The following is a 21,240-nucleotide window of genomic DNA, read 5'->3' as shown; positions in this document are numbered from 1 at the left end:
CGGTACACTACTTGACCAAAGAGTGGGTGTTAAAAGTGAAGTGCTTGGAGACAGAGTTTCTACCAGAAAGCCACACTGCAGTACATTTGGCTGAAGCCCTCAGAGAAGCCCTCCAACGCTGGCAACTGGATGAGAAGCGACTGGCTTGCATTACTACGGATAATGGAGCCAACATAGTTGCTGCTATTCGAGACCTTGGGTGGACATGGCTAAACTGCTTTGGCCACAATTTGCATTTGGCTGTAACCAATGCATTGAAGGCGGAGGATGCCAGGACATCCCGAGCACTCGGCATGTGCAAAGGTCTCGTGAGAACCTTTTCAAAAAGCTGGAAAAAAAAGAAAAAGCTCAGGGAAACACTGAAGGACCTCAACCCAAACCTTGAAACTCCTGCCAAAGGTTTAGTCATGGTGAGTTAAAGTTGTTCTTAATTTCATATTTCTTAATCAATAGTCAATAGTTATCGACGTATTTTATTAAATATATAGGCCTAATATAATAATGGGAATCTCAAAGTGATACAATGAGCAAATGCAAAAAAATAAAAGTATATACGTTAAATAAAATCACACCCGAGTGAAGTGAGGGGCGCTAATATATTAACTCATGTTGCTATGGTTGGGTGATGTAAAACAAACACGGACAAAATAAACATTAAACTCTGCTCGTCACCTGGCCTGACGCAGAACAGGCTCATAGCGCCCTCTATAGGCATTTTAACGACTACAGTCATGTCCCTGTTTTTGTGTTGTATCATCATTATCATGTGTAAATGATCAAACAGCTTTCTATTAATTTATTAGTAGGGGATCTAATACTACTTTTGCTTTTACTAATGCTGTTTGCTGTTTTTTTTGTTTTTTTCCCACAGGATTGCCAAACCAGGTGGGGTTCTACACAGAAAATGGTACAACGCATTTTGGACCAACTGCCAGCCATCGAAAAGGCGTTGGAGGGTGACAAGAAAAGCCTCAACAACGTTCCTAAGTGGCAGAGCAAAGGTGTGCTGGAGTCAATAAATACAGCACTGAAGCCAGTAGCTGAATTCACAGATTCCCTCTCTGAGGAGAACTCAGTCACAGGCTCTTCTGTGAAACCAGTGTTGCAGCTGTTAAACGAGGAAATTCTCGCAACGACTGAGCCACAAGACACCGAGTTAACGATAAACCTGAGGAAGAAGATGCTTGATGTCTTGAATGCGAAGTACGCAGACCCTAAACTACAGCATTTGTTGGCAAAGGCATCGTTTCTTGATCCCAGACACAAGGGCTGCATCCCAGCTGATGAAGTGAAAGATGTCATACTCGAAGAGATATTAGCCGAAATGGCTGACGAAGAGAGGCTCAGGTGTGATGATGATGGTGCCATGCCCAGGGCCAGGGCCTCAGATGGAGATGATGATGATGATGCCCCTCCACGTGCACCACCTCCTATCAAAAAGAGGACTCTGGCTGACCTTCTGAGCCAACGGAAACAAAGGGCCTCCATTCCGATCCCCAAGAGAATCCGTGCAGACACAGAGCTCACGAGATATATCCAGGAGGAAGCCATTGATGATCATGATGATCCGCTCATCTGGTGGAAGCACAATGAGGCCAGATTCCCTCTCTTGTCCAAGCTTGCCAGAAAGTACATGACCGTATGTGCTACAAGCACTGCGTCGGAGCGTGTGTTCAGTGCTGCTGGCAGGGTGGTGACACCAATGAGGGCCTGCCTTAAGCCAGAAAAAGTCAACATGTTGGTTTGCCTGGCAAGAAACCTGAAAAGTGAGCGTGAGGCTAGAAAAAGATCAGCCAAAGCTGCCTTGCGTGCCTAGTTAGATGGGCTATTTCATGTCAAGGACATTATATGTTCTTGGAACATATGTTCCGTTTTATTTACTTACTTACTTACTACTTGTTTACTTACTTACTACTTGAAAAAGAGCAGCCAAAGCTGCCTTGTGTGCCTAGTTAGGATGGGCTATTTCATGTCAAGGTCTCAAGGACATATTATGTTCTTGGAACATATTTGTTCCATTTTATTTACTTACTTACTTACTACTTTACTTGAAAAAGAGCAGCCAAAGCTGCCTTGTGTGCCTAGTTACTTGGGCTATTTCATGTCAAGGTCTCAAGGACATATGTTCTTGGAACATATTTGGAACATATAACTTGGAACATATTTGTTCCATTTTATTTACTTACTGTTTTATTTACTTACTTAACTTACTACTTTACTTGTTATACTGTGAATAACATTATACTGTGAATTTGCACTACACACTACAGCAGAGCATTGCACTATATTGCCTAAATGGCTGTTTTTTGTTTTGTTTGTTTGTGCTTGAACATATTTTTGCACTGAAATAATTCTTTTTTCAAAGAATTGTTGTGAGACTGTGACTGACTTTGCAATCTGCATTATTGTTGTGCTGCTGTTCAATGGCTAATGGCTATGAATAAATCGTATTTGGAAATTGTTGGTTCATGTTAATGACTTTAATGTAAATATCTCCAGTATACAATTACAGACAGTGTATAATGTTTTGTATAGCCTAAAGAACGTCAACTGGCAAAACTTTACTTTACTGGTAAAATGTCGCCATCTACTGCTTATATGAAATAAGCAGTAGATGGCGACATTTTACCATCTCCCAAGAATCGCATGGTCTATGGAATTGCTCTTTTCTTTTTTCGACTTAATGAGCTATTTATATTTCGCACGGTATCGCACCTATAGCATTCACAGGTTTGTTCATGTTGAATGGATTGATTTGAAATAGCTTGGCTCGGAGTACATCACCATTATAATGTAATACCTGCGTATCACCTGTCAAAAAAGCTGATCTACAAGCTCACCTCCGAGCTTGGAGATCTGCCATTTCCGGCGTCGATTCACGTGACGGTCACGGAAGACGGCACTGTCGCAAACAAATACGACAGTTTGATCTGCAAAATGTTTTTTTTTATCTGAGACGAGACTTTCCAAATAATCTTTCACGGATTACATTAATGTCATGATCATGGATGGCCCTGCAATTTCTTTACTATACCGCGTTGGAATATAAACATTTGGAACGATGATTTGCAGCGTGACTACGAGACGAGCAAACATCAGCAGGTAAATAAAACGAGCAATAAAACTTGCGAGGCTACCGTGGCATCATAATAACATGGTGAATCATGATAATCATTTATTTTTGCCAGAAAGTGATGTCATGTTAAATGTTCATTGATGAGGTCCATTCAGTATCAGTAAAGACAGACGAGGTTCACGTTAAAGTAAACTTCAAGTTCTTTATTGTTAATCTTTGTAGGCTACAGGTATTGTCTGGCTTCCTTAAAAGTAAAGCAGCAGCATAGGTGATAAGTAAACGACGGGACCTTTATAAAACCGCCATTAAATCGAATAAAAAAATGACATCTGGGGTCCGCGGTGCATACATTGTGCTGAGCTGCTCTATACATCTCCGTACACGGTGTTTTACCGGATTGTGCTGAGCTGCTCTATACATCTCCGTACACGGTGTTCCACCGGACTGAATAACACTATAAAACCGGAGGATTTTTTTTTTCGCGCGGGGGGGGGGGGGGGGGGGGGGGGGGGGGGGGGCGGTAATTACCGCCACACCGGCGGTATGGGGGCCGACAATAACCGCGGTAATAAAACTCCCATACCGCCCCAGCCCTACTGACCACCACGTTCTGTCCAGTGTAGGCCAGCAGGACTGTACCAAAACAACCACGTTCTGTCCAGTGTAGGCCAGCAGGACTGTACCAAAACAACCACGTTCTGTCCAGTGTAGGCCAGCAGGACTGTACCAAAACAACCACGTTCTGTCCAGTGTAGGCCAGCAGGACTGTACCAAAACAACCACGTTCTGTCCAGTGTAGGCCAGCAGGACTGTACCAAAACAACCACGTTCTGTCCAGTGTAGGCCAGCAGGACTGTACCAAAACAACCACGTTCTGTCCAGTGTAGGCCAGCAGGACTGTACCAAAACAACCACGTTCTGTCCAGTGTAGGCCAGCAGGACTGTACCAAAACAACCACGTTCTGTCCAGTGTAGGCCAGCAGGACTGTATCAAAACAACAATCAATTGTGTTGTCTTTTATGGCCATTGCACCATAAATGGTAAATGGTGCATTTATATAGCGCCTTTATCCAAGGCGCTTTACATAGATTGTGCATTACATTCACCCATTCACACACACATTCATACACCGATTGCAGCGGAAGCCATGCAAGGTAACAACCAGCACATCGGGAGCAATTTGGGGTTCAGTGTCTTGGCCAAGGACACTTCGACATGTAGACAGGAGGAGCCAGGATTCGAACCGCCGACCCATGGATCATTGGACGACCTGCTCTACCTCCTGAGCCACAGCCGCCATAAGGGAAGCGATCAAAAAGGAGCATGGAGGATATAACGAGTGCCGTTTCTTTACTTTATAGCAAAAGACAGGATTGCCCAGAGCACAGGGGGAGAAAGACTGATTAAATTGCTGGAATTGATTAAAGTGCTGGACTCCAGGTACGAAACTCCCCAGCAGAAAATGCTGTACCAAAATGGCACTGCCTCATCTTTTATGAATAGTGCCGAGGGAAAGCTTACTCTTTGAAATGACTAAAGACATAGCCTTTCTCACTCACCAGTCCACCTCCACCCTTGAAAAGTTCAGTATGTAATTTCACCGCAATTAAGTTACATTATAAACCAAGCCAACCAAGTTTCCACAGCCTATACACTATTTTCTGTTTCAAATTCCTTTCTTTTAGGCCTACGCACTCTCAATCGCACTGCTTAACTCACTACAGATAAGAGGACTTGCGTACTCTACACTTCTCCATTCTGACTTTTGCTTGACTCATTGGCTTTAGCTCTCTAAAAGCACATTTGAGTGTTCCAATAACTTCTAACTCCCGCCTCCTTAAAGCACATTAACACAGATTTGTTTTCCCAACACACCATATGGCTGCAAGGTTGGTTTCTCACAACAAGGAATCAATACTTGAGATTATAGCTTAATTTTTTGCTCTCTCTTTTTTTCAAATTCCCAAAAAGACATTGCGCGTTGAGATGAGATCGTGGTGGAGGACCTCCCTCGTGTGTACACTTATTGTGTTCTTCAATTATTCATAAAGAACACTCCAGTCTCCGCCAATTTATGTCTTGATCATTCACAACTAGATAAAGAGAGATGGGTTGGGGGCGGGGGCAAGGCAAAGACAGTCTAATAATTGCAGGGCTTCCCTGTGCTGAGCACTATATAAAAGGCCCTCAGACTGTTAGCTAAATGAATTATCAGTTATCCGTCTAACTGGCTTGAATGCCCCCCTCCACATAAATGGCCTTGTACATCTTAAAAATGTCAATTGAAAACATTTTCTTCTGTGTTAACCGTTAACCCAATAAAACCGGGAAAGCAGCTGTGTCATTTTAGATATGGCACACTTTAGCATTTAGCATACTTTAGCTATTCAAAAAAATGTACAAGCTCGTAGAGCTGCTAGATCTGCTATTTTGGAAAAGTCTTGACATTTTAAATATCGTTTCAAGTGAACTCATATTTGCTTCAAGGGGGTCCCTGGAACAACATATTTGCTTCAAGGGGGTCCCTGGAACAACATATTTGCTTCAAGGGGGTCCCTGGTCTGGAACAACATGTTGCTTCAAGGGGGTCCCTGGTCTGGAACAACATATTTGCTTCAAGGGGGTCCCTGGTCTGGAACAACATATTTGCTTCAAGGGGGTCCCTGGGGGTCCCTGGTCCCAAGGGGGTCCCTGGAGGAACAACATATTTTGAGATGGGGGTTGATGTTGACATGAAAACATTTAACCCATTTAGACCTGAGTTTAAAACATTCACTTTGAAAGAATATATATTCAATGATTTGCGCCACATTTTTATGATTTTTCAAAAATAGCAGACCTACAAGCTCGTAGCGCGCCACTCGGTGGCGCGCTATGAGCTTGTAGATCTGCTATTTTTCAATAGCTAAATTATAACATAATGTTTAAAACACCAAAAGGGGTTCCCGCCCAAAATGTGTTAAAGCACCACTATAGCAACAAAACTGGACTGAGAAGACATTTGTAGATTCGGCCTCAGGTCTCAATTGGTTAATGTAGTAGGAAAATAGATTTCCTTCTACATTATCGTCACTGTCAGGTGGAAACCTTGCATGGCTACTTGCAGGACACAGAGGGAGAACGCCTCGTGTCAATTACGATTGCACAGGGTCGGACCGGGAACACAAACCATTAATTTAATTGGCGAAGTGGCCCACTTATCTGTCCAAATGGACATGAAAATAATAATGATGTTATTAGAGCATGCAGCCAAAGCGTGTCAACATGCTGATATAGGTTAGTCTGTGCATGGAATTCAAAGTAAAAGAACCAGCATGATAGGAACATGCAGCCTTCAGCATGTGTAGTGTACTCCAGTGCACACGCTTATGGAATAAGTCATGTTTGAAGACGGCACTTGCAGTTGTGGACGCAGCGCTATATAGCTGCAAAACCATGGTAAGATCATCCAAAGTAACAGGAGCACAGGAAATAATTGGGAAATGCAACAGTGCGACACGATGTGAGCTTGCGGATTGGGCTATTTCCGGCTGATAGGTTTGGTGTGGAGAGGAAACAAAGAGCCAGGCCAAGTTTACAAAGTATTGATGGTTTAAGTGGTCACATAAGCATGAATCCAACATATTAATGGAAAAGATTATGTGTAAATAAATAAAAAAATAAAAAAATAAATAAAAAACAAAATAAACATTAACCAATTGTCTGCCGCAAGTTGGCGACAGAGGCCAGTTAGCTGTAACATGCAGAATACAGCAGATTACCATGTTTTCACATCCAGGTTACTCGCTCACAGACCTCCATTGTAAGAATCGGCTTGTGTTAGCAGTAGCTCACGTTGTTTATCTTTCGCCAGAAACGGTAATATGTGAGGATAAAAAAGTCACAAAATCACATCTGAACCTCGGATGGATCATCATAACCACAGACCGACCGTGCTCGTAGTTTCAGAGATAATAGATCCTACTTTGAATGGACTGGAGCTCCATGGGGCCGTGCGCAAAAAACCTGGTGCTGACGAAGGTGTTGCCTATAGGGGTGTAACGATACCTTTTAACAGCGATACGATACGTATCACGATACATGGTTGACGATACGATACATGGACGATATTGGTTCATTATGGCGATACGATACGATTCAATGATTTGAAATCGATATAGTAACTATTTAAACTACATTGACATTATTTTAAACTAAATAATTAAAGCCCTCTTTTTCTTTTTTCTTCAAAGAATTGCAAAATACCCCGCACAAATAATGATACAATCGATTATTTGCATAGCAAAACGATTTGATACCGATTATTTGCATTGCAAAACGATACATAGTCAATGTTGCCGTTTTCATTTCGATATACTTTCTTCTTGAAATTAAAATACATTTTTCGATGCAGTTACTATATCGTTTCACCCCTAGTTGCCTAGCAACAGTGTTTAATGTTGATTTTCAGCAAGACAGTTTCATATCGATAAAGTACATGAGGGAGGGGATTCCGTCAGAAGTAATTAATGTGATGGAGGACAGTGCAGTCAAACACTGTCTATGAAGCCATATGGAAAAGTAGTTTCATCTGCAACACACTTTTATACAGTAGTGTGGCCTGTGGGGGTCCCTGCTTCATCTCACCCTTGGCTATATGGTTGAGTACCGAGAACCGGTACCATACTAGAACCGGTATCACCACATGCAATGCTACCGATAACGTATAGTAGTATAGTACCGAATAGGTACCATTTGATGATTTAGGCTGATCTAGAATCAGCACAACATATAGTGGTGTAGTACAAAATTGTTTAAAAAGAGAAAGAAATAAAGACACCACCGGAGAGACGGGTGACAGCCGGAATGTAGACGGCACCCCGGGAGCAGTATGGGTTGGCGCCCCAGCCTGCATCCTCCGTGAGGATGCAGGCTCTGCTTGTGGCCATTCGAGCCACAAGCAGAGCCTGCAGTACCACCGTTGCCCAGGTGGAGCCTGCAGAACCATTGCGGCTCAAGAAACCACCACTCCTAAATGAAGTGTCTGGTACTGGGAGTCTGCTGCAACACACAGGTCCTGGCGGTACTCCTGGTGAGAGCAGGAGTGGACCTGGTGGGACGTAGGAGGGGCCCGTACAGGAGTCAACTCACAGATCCTAGTCCCTACACATGCCAGAATAGTAGTAGTAGTAGTAGTTCCGGAGTGGATCCAACGGATTGTGTGGCCCTGGTATTTCCCTAGTGGGTCTGATCGAGGGTAGCTACTGGGACGTAAGTCGGGACTTGATCACCCCGGCTGGGTATGATGTTCGCGAGACCCGAAACCCTGATGACCTTGGGATACATCACTGAGGATACGTCCCAGGTGCATCCAAGCGTATTTTCGTTCTCAATGTCATTGACAGATTTGTTTTTGTATCAGTGCTGGCATCGTTTAGACACCAAAATAAATAAATAACAGGCCTGGGCCGTGGCTCAGCGGTCCAGGCACCTTGGACGGTAGTCCGAGTCTGGCAGTGTGCCGCGGGTTTGACTCCCGATCCAGACGGCTTTTACTGCATGTCACTCCCCCATCTTTCTCCCCCATTTCCTGCGAGCCTACTGTCTGTCCCTCTATAAAAAATATAAAATAAAAGGCGAAAGCCACAATTTTTTTTAATAAATAAATAACAGTATAGCAGCTGTTTAGTACAACATTGTAGAAATTGGCCATGGCAAAAAGTATCGGTTCTGGCACAGTTTAGACACCGGGAGCGTGGCATCAGATAAAACCCAATCGATACCCACCCAGGGCTATTCAGCTAAGGGCTCCTTGGTCTGAAAAAACGGTTGAAGACCCCTGAATGTGAACCATGCCCGGCCCGCCCCCAGCTCAACCGCTCTGCCATTTGCACTGCATGCAGCCCCTCCCACTGATACAACTCTAATGATCCCCGTGTTCCACGTTTGATACCACCACAGGCGGTGCAGCAGAGAGTGGAGACTTTTACTATCTCTGAGAATCTGATGCTGAGATACTGATCTGTTAATGGCGCTCCCACACTGTGCAGTACGCAGTGGTGGGCAGTACAGTAACAGAATAAATTTACTTGAGTTACTTGAGTGAGTGACTTGCTGTTGTACAGCCTACATTTTTTGAGCATCTGTACTTGACTTGAGTATTGTACGTTGTATAATATAATGTAAATTATATAATTTTGCTATTCTCACTATTATTGACATTGTTGTTACGTTCTTTACATGTTGATAATGCATATTAAAATTAATCTGTACTTTATAATATATATGATGTAATTGTTTTAAAACAAGTAGGCTACTCCAGTACTTTAACTCGGATACAAATTTCACAGATCAACTTTCACTTGGAGTTGAGTCCAGGAGTATCTTTTAGATACTCCAATCGATGAATTACACTGACCTGGGGCGCAGTCCATAGACAGTGAAAAGAACGAGAAAAGAGAAGAGACTTTGACTCAAGTACAGGAATTGAGTACTTTGTACCCCACTTTGCAGTGCATTCCCATAGTGGGGGAGAGTGGGAGGTGGCAGGTGGGGTGGTGTGGTGTGGGTGCACGCCAGGGAAGGTTGCATCACACTGCACACCCCCTAATCTGTGGAAGAACGCCGGTGGAAATTGAAACTCCAGGGGGGCTGCTGGATAGAGAAGAGACAAGAGAGCTCCCCCACCCAGAGTCTCTCTCTCACCATCACAGGCGGACCGGAATTATTTCAGGCATCGCTACCCACGAGTGTCTTATCAAATAATATTGGAAAAGTTTCCCTGGGGTATCCATTGTGCATATGAACAGAGTCACATGTGCAGGATGATAAGTAAGTCATGATAGCGAAGCACTTTGTTAGAATAATGCCATGCGTGAACGGCTGAACGCAACTTATCTTGTATTGCATAATTTGCATCCATCTCCTTCCTGATGTACAATAATACCCTTTAGAAATGTTGTGCGTGTGTCTTGTGGCTTGTCCTACTTCAACCAAAAAATTCAGATGTTTCTGACACCACTGATGTAACAGAGAGGAAACCATCGGGACATGCCCTTTCCCTATCTTAACACTCAACAGGCCGGTACATATTTCGGCAAATCGCATATTTTTGATTTTCTTTTTGCATAATCTCCATAATCGTTTCCATGCTGAAACATTTTCATACATTTAAAATGTTCCCCAAATAACTCATTAATTTTTTTAACAATATTTGAAAGTATAAAATTAGTCAGTATGTTAGGCATTACTCTATATATTTAAGTTATGTGTTGTAACTGCCCTATGCAAGTGTTGTTTCAAAACCTAAAAGGCACAAAGAAAATACATTTCTATTCTATGTTCCAATATTCAATGCCAAAAACACAATGAAATCATTGATCATTATTATCATCATTAATTAAAACGTCATGGTCGTAACAGGCAACCATTCAACACTTTTTTGAAAAGGACACCATTGTCTGTCACAACAGTGTCAGGAATGACCATTGATGCCATTGATTGAAGTCATTGGTATAGATCAGAATCAGAAATGTATTTCTGTGCGGTGCTGCGACAAGCAACTTGGTGACTAGGGAATAGAAGTCACACTCGAGCAACAGCACTTTCCAGACTTGTAGGGCGCCACCCCTTCAAATAGCCGATCTACAAGCTCACAACGTGTCGATGTAGATGTAAAAATGTCAAATACGTTTAGGGATAAGGGGTAAAGGCTGACGCAAGATAGGGCCCGTAGACAAAGATCTACAGTTATGAATGACTGGGAATAGAGCGCCAAAGTCCTGACGTCACTCGCTCATCCCCTGGTTCTGCCTGGTTCACGGAAGTAATTTCTCTATGGAGAATAACATGGGGTCATATTTCGTATAAGCATATAAGGGCAGTATTATGCGTGTCTTAAGTACCAGGTCTTATGACTTAACTTAAGACCTGGAGGCATGGTCAATGCTGTTTGGCCACTCAGAATAGCCAAATGGCATTGATCACGCCTCCGGGTCTTAAGTTAAGTAATAAGACCTGGTACTTAAGACACGCATAATACTGCCCTAAGCGTTTAATCAAGCTGTCTCTGCGTTATTTTCAGGGAGGTGTCTCTGTATCGTTTGATTCGTTTGCAACCGTCAGTCACTCATATATGATAGTCTGTTTCTAGAGAAAATGTAACTATTTCAGTAGCAGTAACAATAGCGTTTTCTCTCAGTCAGTTGATTCTTCAGATCCATATGAGTGAAACGGCCGGGATGACATGTCTATTTTTCAAACACAGTTCTTATATAAGGCGGTCTAAAATCCCCCTATGGGGATTACAATGCAAATAAAAAGAAAGTACATGAACCCGTGGATTTGCGCCCTCTACCGATATTGACAGACTTCGGTGCTCTATTGCAGACAATATTGTAGTAATCTTTGTTGTTGCATTTGTCCCCCCCCCCCCCCCCCCAAGAGTATTCAGATCAACAATCACTGCATGCGGCAGTGTCCCCTGTGCACAGGTGTTGATGCACCAACAGACAAAGATGCCATCATTAAGCACCCGTGGGAGTGTTGTGATCCGGTTTAATTAGGGTTTTATCACACACATCTCCCTGGTGGTGTGGCATTATATAATGAAGAGGTGATTAATGAACTAAATGTAAACTAGTACAGCGATCACAATGCACGGTTGGCACCTTCAAAACGTGTGCTGCTTGCCAACCATTATTTCAATATTGAAACTTAGGTTATGGCATTAAGGTGGGATTTCAAAGAAAGCCATTCAGGTGCTTAAAAAGCCGCAGCGATCTACAACAAGCATCTACAGAACATCTAGCAGATCAGAGACCAGAACACCCGCTGGGCTGATTAGTCTCATTTTCTGTTCGACCTGTGTGCACAGCCGTGCCCTCCAGGCTTCCCATAACCATCTTTAGACATGAAAGAGATACTCAATTATTCCTGGACATAAATTCCACTTCTGCCTAATTCATGCCATATGGTTCGGGTTCACTTATCAGCCCATTTCATAACCACTTTAGTTCACCGTGAGCAGGAGATGCCTTGAGCTCCCCTGACTTCCCTTCTTCCTGACCATAAAAATGGTAAACAAGCTATAAAGGCCTGGTATCAATCAGTATCTATATCCCCCTTGGCACAAAGCAGTGTAAAGTGCCAGTTTAATCAATGTCTTAAAAGCATGGTCTTAAACAATGTGACGTACATAATGGTTCAACTTCTCTCCGTGTTTAGTTTGTCATCGTTAAGCTCCACTTCAATATTCCTCAGGCAATTCAACATTTGATTTAACATTTTTATATAGAAAATTCCAATATTAAAAAAAAGAAATCACACCCGTGTGAAGTGAGGGGCGCGCTAGACTTATACATCATGTCATTCCAGCCGATGACAATTTGCGTCATCACTTTTCCCGTCTTCACTTTTCTGCCCTCACTTTTAGCTTCAATATGTACTTTGCCCAGCCAATCAAATCATCGCTATGGGGTGATCAGCCAATCACAAGTCAATGTTTGTGTTCACACAAAACCGGAAAGCTGGGCACAAAAAAAACTCTTGTGTGACCCAGGGGGATATAGCGGCCTAATCATGGTAAGTAATTAGAGTTTGTACAACAGATGGCGACTCCCCCATATGGGCAGGAGTGAAAGCAGTGGTGCGTTCTATAGGACCCTCAACACATATCTCCAATCTGGGTATGATTGGATGTTGAGTTCATGATCCAATAAAATAAATCGTTTGCCAGCCAAGTCGATGGACTTTATTGTTTGTTTAGGGGGACTGATGACATGGAACATTTGCAAGCCAAGTCTATAGAGTTTAATGTTTGTTTCAGGGTAGTAAATGTACATCTTTCGTCCCTCACTTCACACAAGTGTGATTTTTTTGTAAGAAATAGGCCCGCACACATTTTGAAGGCAACTACAGGCAAGGGGTATCAAAACCCTGTCTCGCAGCCATTGAATTTGTCACACAACTCACAAGACCATTTGTGCCTATTTTTTGGAGAAAAAAATCTAAATGTTGGCAACAAACTGACATTTGTAGCATTTGTGGTGGAAGTGAAATCGCTTTTATCGCTTCCTTGTTTAGAGATTAGCCCATAGATTCACACACTGTGGGGCTGCCTTCACGAGGACGTCGCGGGCTGTTCCCCGCCTAAGTTTTGTGAACGATATAAAACTTTACTGCGTCTACATTGCGGTTATGTTAATTATGTACGACGTCCACTCGAGACCGGTAAACTGCTTCGTTTTCAAGATAAAGATGCAGTACACATGGCTGGCCTGTAGATGGCCACAAAAAAAGAAAAAGCTTATTCTAAAGGCTATATGAAAGCGTTGGTATTTCACACAGGTGTTGCCAAATAACTAATTATCTTGATCAGATGCGCATATGCGTCATATCAATTTAATGAGCAGAGCAGTGCTGCTTCTCTCTCTGAGTCTGCACACACTGACTGACCAGCTAAAGTGTATGCCTACTAAACCATAATATATGACAAACCTTGGATTAATTCTTCTGAAAACAGCAGCAAGCACAAAGTAAGTGTGAGAGAGAGAGAGAGAGAGAGAGAGAGAGAGATAGTGTGAGAGAGAGAGAGAGAGAGAGAGCGAGAGAGAGCGCGCCCCTTCTATTTTTTAACACGCAGCATCTCTCTCTCTCTCTCTCTCTCTCTGTGACTGTGACTGCGACGCGGTCAATAATATATAGCATAAATAATAGGCCAAATATAACACTTTCCCTCTATCTGTGATCAGCTCCTCACACACAACTCCTCTCTCGTGCATGCCTGCTCAATCTCAACAACGGTTTGCATGCGTGCGGGCTGCAGATCGGCTATTTTCGGAGAAGAGATTTATAGACATTATGTGCAAATATAAAATAGCTGTGATACTTATATGTAAGTGGTTATGGTGAAATAAACCATTAACACTGGTTAGTTTGGAGGGGCGAGGGGACTATGACATCACCGTTTCAGCAAATTAGGCGGCATTCGCTGTACACACGGAGACGTGAAAGTCGCGTCTCCAAACTTTCCCACTCTGGAAGGTAGTTTCAAAATTAGCCGTTAAAGTCCCCCAAAACGCCGTCTCCGTGTGACAAAAAGGGTAGATCGGCTAATTACTTGCCCCAGAAACACCGAATACGTCCTCGTCTGTACAGGCCCACAGACAGACTAGGGGGGGGGGGGGGGGGGGAACCATGCAGTCCACGCCTCCTGGCCATTCCAGCCTGGCAGAGATAAAAAAAAACACCTGTGTGAAGTGAGTGGTGCAACTGTGCCGGGTGGGGGTCCGCGGGGGGTCTCGGCAACATCGAGACCCCCAGGAACGCGTCCAGGGGGCCGACCCGGTTCCGGTGAACCGCCCCACGTCCGAAACGGTCAAGAAGAAGTAACAGAGTTACAGTGTTGCAGCTTTCCGTGCTCACGTACACACATAACAGACAGACACACATAGCTGCGTAATAGAGCGGAGGCACCGCTCAAACATCACACACGTGTGAAGTAAGGGGCGCTCTTATCATATATCCTCATTCCGGCCAAACACAATTCAACTTCGTATTCAATGTATGCGTTCACCGTTTACACAAACACTCAAAGCTGGCCATTCATTGTCAATGGCATTCAATGTTTGTGTTAACAATGTTTGTGTGTGCACAAACCCTCAAAGCTGGACATAGGAGGGGCAAGCACCTCCACGTGTGTGTGTGTGTGTGTGTGTGTGTGTGCGTGCGTGCGCCACACAGCACGACAGAGGAACCCCTGCCTTCAATAGGATGAATGACACAAATTAAATAATAAAAAGGGCCCTGCAAGTTGCAGCATGTCAATTGTATATACCGGTATAATAAAGTAATCATATTCAACAAGACACCTATGCTATGTCACAGGTAGCCTAAATGAGAAGTCAAGCCAAGGTTCAGCAGATAGCTTTTGTCAAGGTGGACGTGACATGAAATTGAAGAATACAAAGAATCTAATTCTCAATACAGTGTGAGAAAAACAGAAAACTAGAGCATATGTATTCTTAATAAGAATTTCGTATTCTTCAATTTAAGCTATATATAGGCTATAGTCTACTCTGCTGTATTGTGGTGTGGTGTGTGTGAGAAAATGATATAATATTCTTCAATTATACGTTAGGCTACGTGACGACCTGATATTGTATTTCTGTGGACCACCAACACGGTGTGTCCCCCCTCATCAGCCGAGCATGTAGTTTACTGACAGTGACAGCATGTGGCCTTAATGGGATATCATCCTTAATCCCATGCGTATATACAGGTCTCATCTCTGTGTTTTAAAACTCACAGGAGATTATGGCACACAGACTGTCGCGTACAGTTGGGACTGGATATAACGTTACGAAACGCCAGCGGGTTATATTCACTCAAACAGGCTGATTACGCTCACGACACACAGCTGTTGGGACCTTCCTGATACACAGTGAAAACACTACCGAGTAAAAAGCATTACACTTTACTCTTTTACGCAGTGCAAATATCAACATGTCTTCGCTGGCTGGCTTGCGTGCTGAATGATGACAATTCGTGAACCGTTTCCAGCGCAATAATACAAGTATGTGTGCTGTCACGTTTCTGTTGTGTCGCAACGGAACACAACAAAACACATATTAAAAAGGGGAAGAATGCATCTCTTACCATGTTTAGTTCCTAAAGTCCTGTGCACACAAATCCTATTCGGACTTGCCTTGGTCAAGAAGCCAGCTCCCAATTAAAATCCGAAGGGCATCGACTGTCGCTAATAAAAATATAATAAGTGAAGTCCGAGGAGGAACTGTACATCCATCCATAAAGTGCGCGGCTGTTAATATAGTCCACCTGCCTGCAGCTGAGCTCTATTAAAGAGGGACTCCCATTTGTATGGCCAGTTTGGCCACGAGTTACTGCACAACTTAATTCACCCGTCCAGGCTGCACTGTGCGGTGTGTGTGCACTATGCAGGATACTACTGAGACTGAGAGCGATGCGAGAGAGAAGTGCACACAGACAGACAGAGCTCGCTCGCTCTCTCTCTCTCTCTCTCTCTCTCTCTCTCTCTCCCCCTCTCTCTCTCTCACTCTCTCTCTCCAATTCAATTCAATTCAACAGGCATTATTAGCATGACATTTTACTAGTGTTGCCAAAGTGCAATCACAAATATGACAATCAACATAATATCAATGAAATTAAAAAATAAATAAAAAATAAAATAAAGCAGGTGGTGCTCTCTCTCTCTCTCTCTCTCTCTCTCTCTCTCTCTCTCTCTCTCTCTCTCTCTCTCTCTCTCTCTCTCTCTCTCTCTCTCTCTCTCTCTCAATGCATGGCCAAAGCAAAAGTGGGAGTGTGGAAACAATGTACATGTGCATGTGCATATTGAATATAAATGGGAATAAAATAAAAGTCTAAAATAAAACTCTCTCTATCGCTCTCTCTCAAGAGATAACTAGTCATGACGTGTGAAAGGAGGTGAGAGGGGGAGGGTTTGTTGGGTGGGGGTAATCGCATTACACCGGTCAGTAAGGTGCTTAAGCTCCACTTACTGACACAGACATCTTCTGGGAAACCAGATAGGATATCGTCTCTGTCGGTACGTTGGGAAGGACCATTTCACCATCATACATCATTTACATCATATTAACTGTGGCGCTTTGTGAGTGGCGCTGAAGGAGGTTCTTTTCCAAAAGAATTATTAAAAATAAGTGAAAACAGTAAATGAAAAACCACGCCCCCCCACAGGGCCTCGGGGGTCCCCGAAACTTCCAGACCCACAGGAACGCGCCCAGGGTGCCGGCCCGGTTCCGACAAGTTGCCCCGCATCCGAAACGGTCGAGAAATGACAGAGTTACCGTGTGGGGGTCCCCGAGGGTAACCGGGGGGTCCCCGGAACATCCAGACCCCCAGGAACGTGCCCAGGGGGGCGGGCCGGTTCCAGCGAGCCGCCCCACGTCCGAAACGGTTGAAAAATGACAGTTACCATGTGGGGGTCCCCAGGGGGTCCCTCTACTGTACTGTACTGTACTGTACTGTACTGTACTGTACTGTACTGTACTGTACTGTACTGTACTGTACTGTACTGTACTGTCACACCCAAAATCATCATATATACACTATACAGTTAATGTGTGTGTGTGTGTGTGTGTGTGTGTGTGTGTGTGTGTGTGTGTGTGTGTGTGTGTGTGTGTGTGTGTGTGTGTGTGTGTGTGTGTGTGTGTGTGTGTGTGTGTGTGTGTGTGTGTGTGTTAGGCTGCGCAACAGTGACACTTGGCTGTGAAAACATACCTACGCTATTTTCATGCTCGGACACAGTCAGAGACGGACACAGTCAGTCAGCCAGCCACCCACAGACACACAAAGCTGCGTAAGGAAGTGGTTGCACCACTTAAAAAGGTTGGGTGTTTTCATGAATCTATGGTTAAAATGGAGTTTGAAGTTATAATGGCCTGGGTTTGTATAGGAAGGTGGCGGGAAGCTAAAATGGCCCGCAGGTTAATGATATGATTCTGATAAATTATTGATGCCATTGTCTTTTTGTATGTCCAATGTTGGCTATAACTAAATGCATTTGAAAAAATAATAATATATACTTTTCAGGATTCCAATTAAAAAAATATCAAAACATAATTCAGGATTCCAATTCAAATATAGCAAAAAATAGTGTAAATTAATTCCCTGATTGTATAGGCCTACATCTGCTACTTTTTTTTTTAATCCTGAAAAGTAACCATTTTGGACATGAGGTTTCCACCCGACAGAGACATATGCAACTGTTTATGCAACTCGGTCAGTTGTTTCTATCCTTCCCCCCCTCTGCCACCCAGGTGGAAGAGCGCATCACTGCTTGCCTGGCTGACATCTCACAGTGGATGTCCTCCAACCACCTCAAGCTGAACCCAGACAAGACTGAGCTTCTCTTCTTCCCAGCTAAGTCCTGCCCGATGCGGGAGCTAACTATTTAACTATTTCCGTAGACAACGCCCTGGTAGCGTCTGTCCCAACAGCCAGGAACCTTGGTGTTGTCCTGGACAGTCAGCTCTCGTTCAAAACTCACATCACAGCTGTCACTCGATCCTGTAGGTTCACACTCTATAACATACGACGAATTAGACCGTTCCTCACCCAGGAATCATCCCAGCTCCTAATCCAGACAACAGTCCTGTCAAAACTTGACTATTGTAACTCTCTCCTTACTGGCCTACCGGCATGTGCACTGAAGCCTCTCCAACTGATCCAAAATGCCGCAGCTCGCTTGGTCTTCAACCAGCCAAAATTCTCACATGTCTCCCCCCTGCTCCGCTCCCTGCACTGGCTCCCGGTCGCTGCCCGCACAGAATACAAAACTCTGATGTTGGCATTTAAAGCAACCAAAGGTATGGCTCCCCCATATCTTGCCAGCATGATTGAACCCTACAAACCCTCCCGCGCACTCAGATCAGCCAACGCAGGGAAGCTGGAAGTACCCTCACTAAAAACGCCGGGACAACGCTCCACACGTCCCAAACTCTTCTCCCTTCTGGCCCCAAAACTGTGGAATGCACTTCCCGTTGCAATCAGAACTGCAGCATCACTCCCGATCTTCCGCCGTAGTCTGAAAACCCACCTTTTCAGACTCCATCATGGCCCATAGCACTTACCCTACCCCCCTTAGACAGCACTTCTTAGACTTATATAGCATTTGAAACAGACTTATAGCATGTCATGTAGACAGCACAATAAGTGCATTGTATGTAGTCATAGCACTTCATAGTATATATGTACAGCATAGTATAGCATATATGTGTAGTTTATATGTATAGTGTCATTATATAGATATGTTCTAGTTATAGTTTATATGTATAGTGTCATTATATAGATATGTTCTAGTCACGTTCTTAGCTTACGCATGTTTCGCGATAAATGCATTTTTACATATGTGATGTATTCCCATGCTTTTTGTTCTTGCTTATTGTAAGTCGCTCTGGATTAAGAGCGTCTGCTAAATGCCTAAATTGTAAATTGTAAATTGCATAATCATGAAAAAGTCAAACTCACTCAAAAGCATATATCCAGTTAATGCATTAGTCTATTAATATTAAGAATTACCCTGTCAGTATTGGAGCTAAATGTCACTTTTCAGTGCCACAGGAGTTTCCGAGTCAAGGTCACTTGCCAATTATTTCAATTTTAACTCCATTAGCCATGTCCGTCTATGTCACTCTGCACCAAATGGAGTACAGCTGAAAGGTATATTAACTACACCGTAGGTAGGCAGTCGCTGTGATTCACCTGTCACTTTTCAAAAAAGATAAAAACTCTGTCCTTTCCTCCCCTGCAGCTCTCAAGCATCCACAAGCCTCACATCAAAATGCATGTGCTGTTGCGCTTGTTCTAATTAGCCGGTGAACTGAATGGGTTCAGGCACATTTTGAAGGAATATTCAAAGTGCATCAGATTCGGGAGACAGTTCCGTTGCACGTTTGCACAGCAGGACAGACGGATCAAGGGCAAATCAAAACGCTTTCTTCATGAAATTAAAAACAAAATAATATTTCCCAAATATAATAGCCGCAAGTGGCAATTAACATTTGACGGTTCCTAACACCAGTAAGTTTTATCACGGTCAAGTCTAATCGGTCCTTTTTGAGCAATAGTAAGTAATAAGCCTTAATAGTAAGCCTTGCCGAGCCATGTGGCCCATAGGGTAACAGCCAATCTCCTGTTTATATAGCCAGAGGCAGCTTGATGTACAAATACATCCCCAAGACATGATGTACAACTTGGTACAACCCCTGGACATAATGCTGGTATATCGCAGGGAATTACCCCCATCCAACTATGATGCTGAGTGCCAAGAAGGGAGGCAATGGTCCATTTTTATAGTCTTGGGTATGACCCGGCTGAGGATCGAACCCGACCTGCCAATCTCAGGGCAGACAAGGCCACTGAGCTGGTCTTTTTGATCCAATATTGATCATTACAAAATAAATAAAAATAAACATTTTGGGAACATTTTCAACAGTTAACGTATCCAGCAAGTTTGGTGGTGTTTGGACAAACTGTCACTGATTATCGTCCAAATTTAAATCGGGTCTATGAGAAGTTGAAGCCCAAGTACAGTACTTTAATATTTTTTATCCCACGATTTTGTAACCCATTTTTCACCCCTGTGTCAATTATCTAATGTGATCCTGGGCTCTACACACCCTCCTCCAACCTAGTCCCCATATGGGGGACATGGGGAGAGCAACGGACTTGAACTCATGCTTCCTTCATGCCTGAGTGTCCAAGTTGCTCCTTTACACCTGACAGGGGGGGGTTTCCCTGGTTGGACGTAGCGCGTGGAAGGAACACGTTATTCCAACCAGTTCCTTTCCCCTCCATCAGGCGCCCCGGCTGGCCAGGGGGAGGCAGTTTAGAGACCTGGATTACTGCATGTTTTTTGTGAGGGTACCCTAGGACACGGGGAGAACATGCAAACTCCACACAGAAAGGCCCTTTCGCCAAGTACAGTACTTGACAGTAAATGTACTTTAGTTGATTTCCACCACTGCATCAGAGGCACATTTACAGCACTTTACATATTAGTAAAAATGTGGTGAATTGTTTTATCTTATTGGCATCTGAGACACATTTGCATGGCAGGTACACTTAAATCCATGGGCATTGTTAAGTCACCAGAAAACTAACACATTTCAGTGCAGGCTAAAAGATTATGGAGAAAAGAAGGCGCCTTCATTTTTGTATCAAGGCAATAATTACTTGGAACCCACATGTCAAAAAGACTGTGAGCAATGTTATGTAAAATCCTCATTTCCGCGGAGAAGAATATTTTTTTCCAACTTAGTAAAAAATAACCTAATATTGCTCAGTCAAAGAGGGAGAGGGTATAGCTGTCTGGAGAACCCTTTCTAACCACTTGAACCCCAGCATCTAAAATGTGGAATACCATTCATTAAAATATGGGAATAGCTAATTTCTTTCGAAATTGGCCTGAAAAAAACTCTCTCAGAAGACCACAAGGGGTAAATGTAAATTCCCATAGAAAGGTGTCATTCAATGCCACGGTGTTTCTTTCTTTCTACTTTCTACTTACAGCATAGTGTTTTGTATTTGTTGATGACATGTACTCTTTTGTAATTTTCTTCATGCTATGTTGATGAATTGAATACATGTCCGCAGGACAGGACTTATCCTTTTAGCCTTAATGTCT

General features: G+C 43.4%; 1 protein-coding gene across 1 annotated transcript in view; it reads right to left on the bottom strand.

Moving 5' to 3' along the window:
* The window catches only part of LOC306931686 (protocadherin-15-like), a gene marked incomplete at its 3' end in the record, with an annotated part of 360,480 nt that extends 344,496 nt beyond the window's left edge, over positions 1-15,984 (bottom strand). Inside the window, exon 1 of the mRNA XM_079513231.1 lies at positions 15,714-15,984. The remainder of the gene's footprint in view (positions 1-15,713) is intronic.
* Between the last annotated feature and the right edge of the window lie 5,256 nt (positions 15,985-21,240).

The sequence above is a fragment of the Electrona antarctica genome (assembly GCF_951216825.1).
Source record: "Electrona antarctica genome assembly, chromosome: 10".
Lineage (NCBI taxonomy): Eukaryota > Metazoa > Chordata > Actinopteri > Myctophiformes > Myctophidae > Electrona > Electrona antarctica.
The sequence above is the reverse complement of the archived record's forward strand: the minus strand, read 5'-3'. Positions and strand labels throughout refer to the sequence as shown.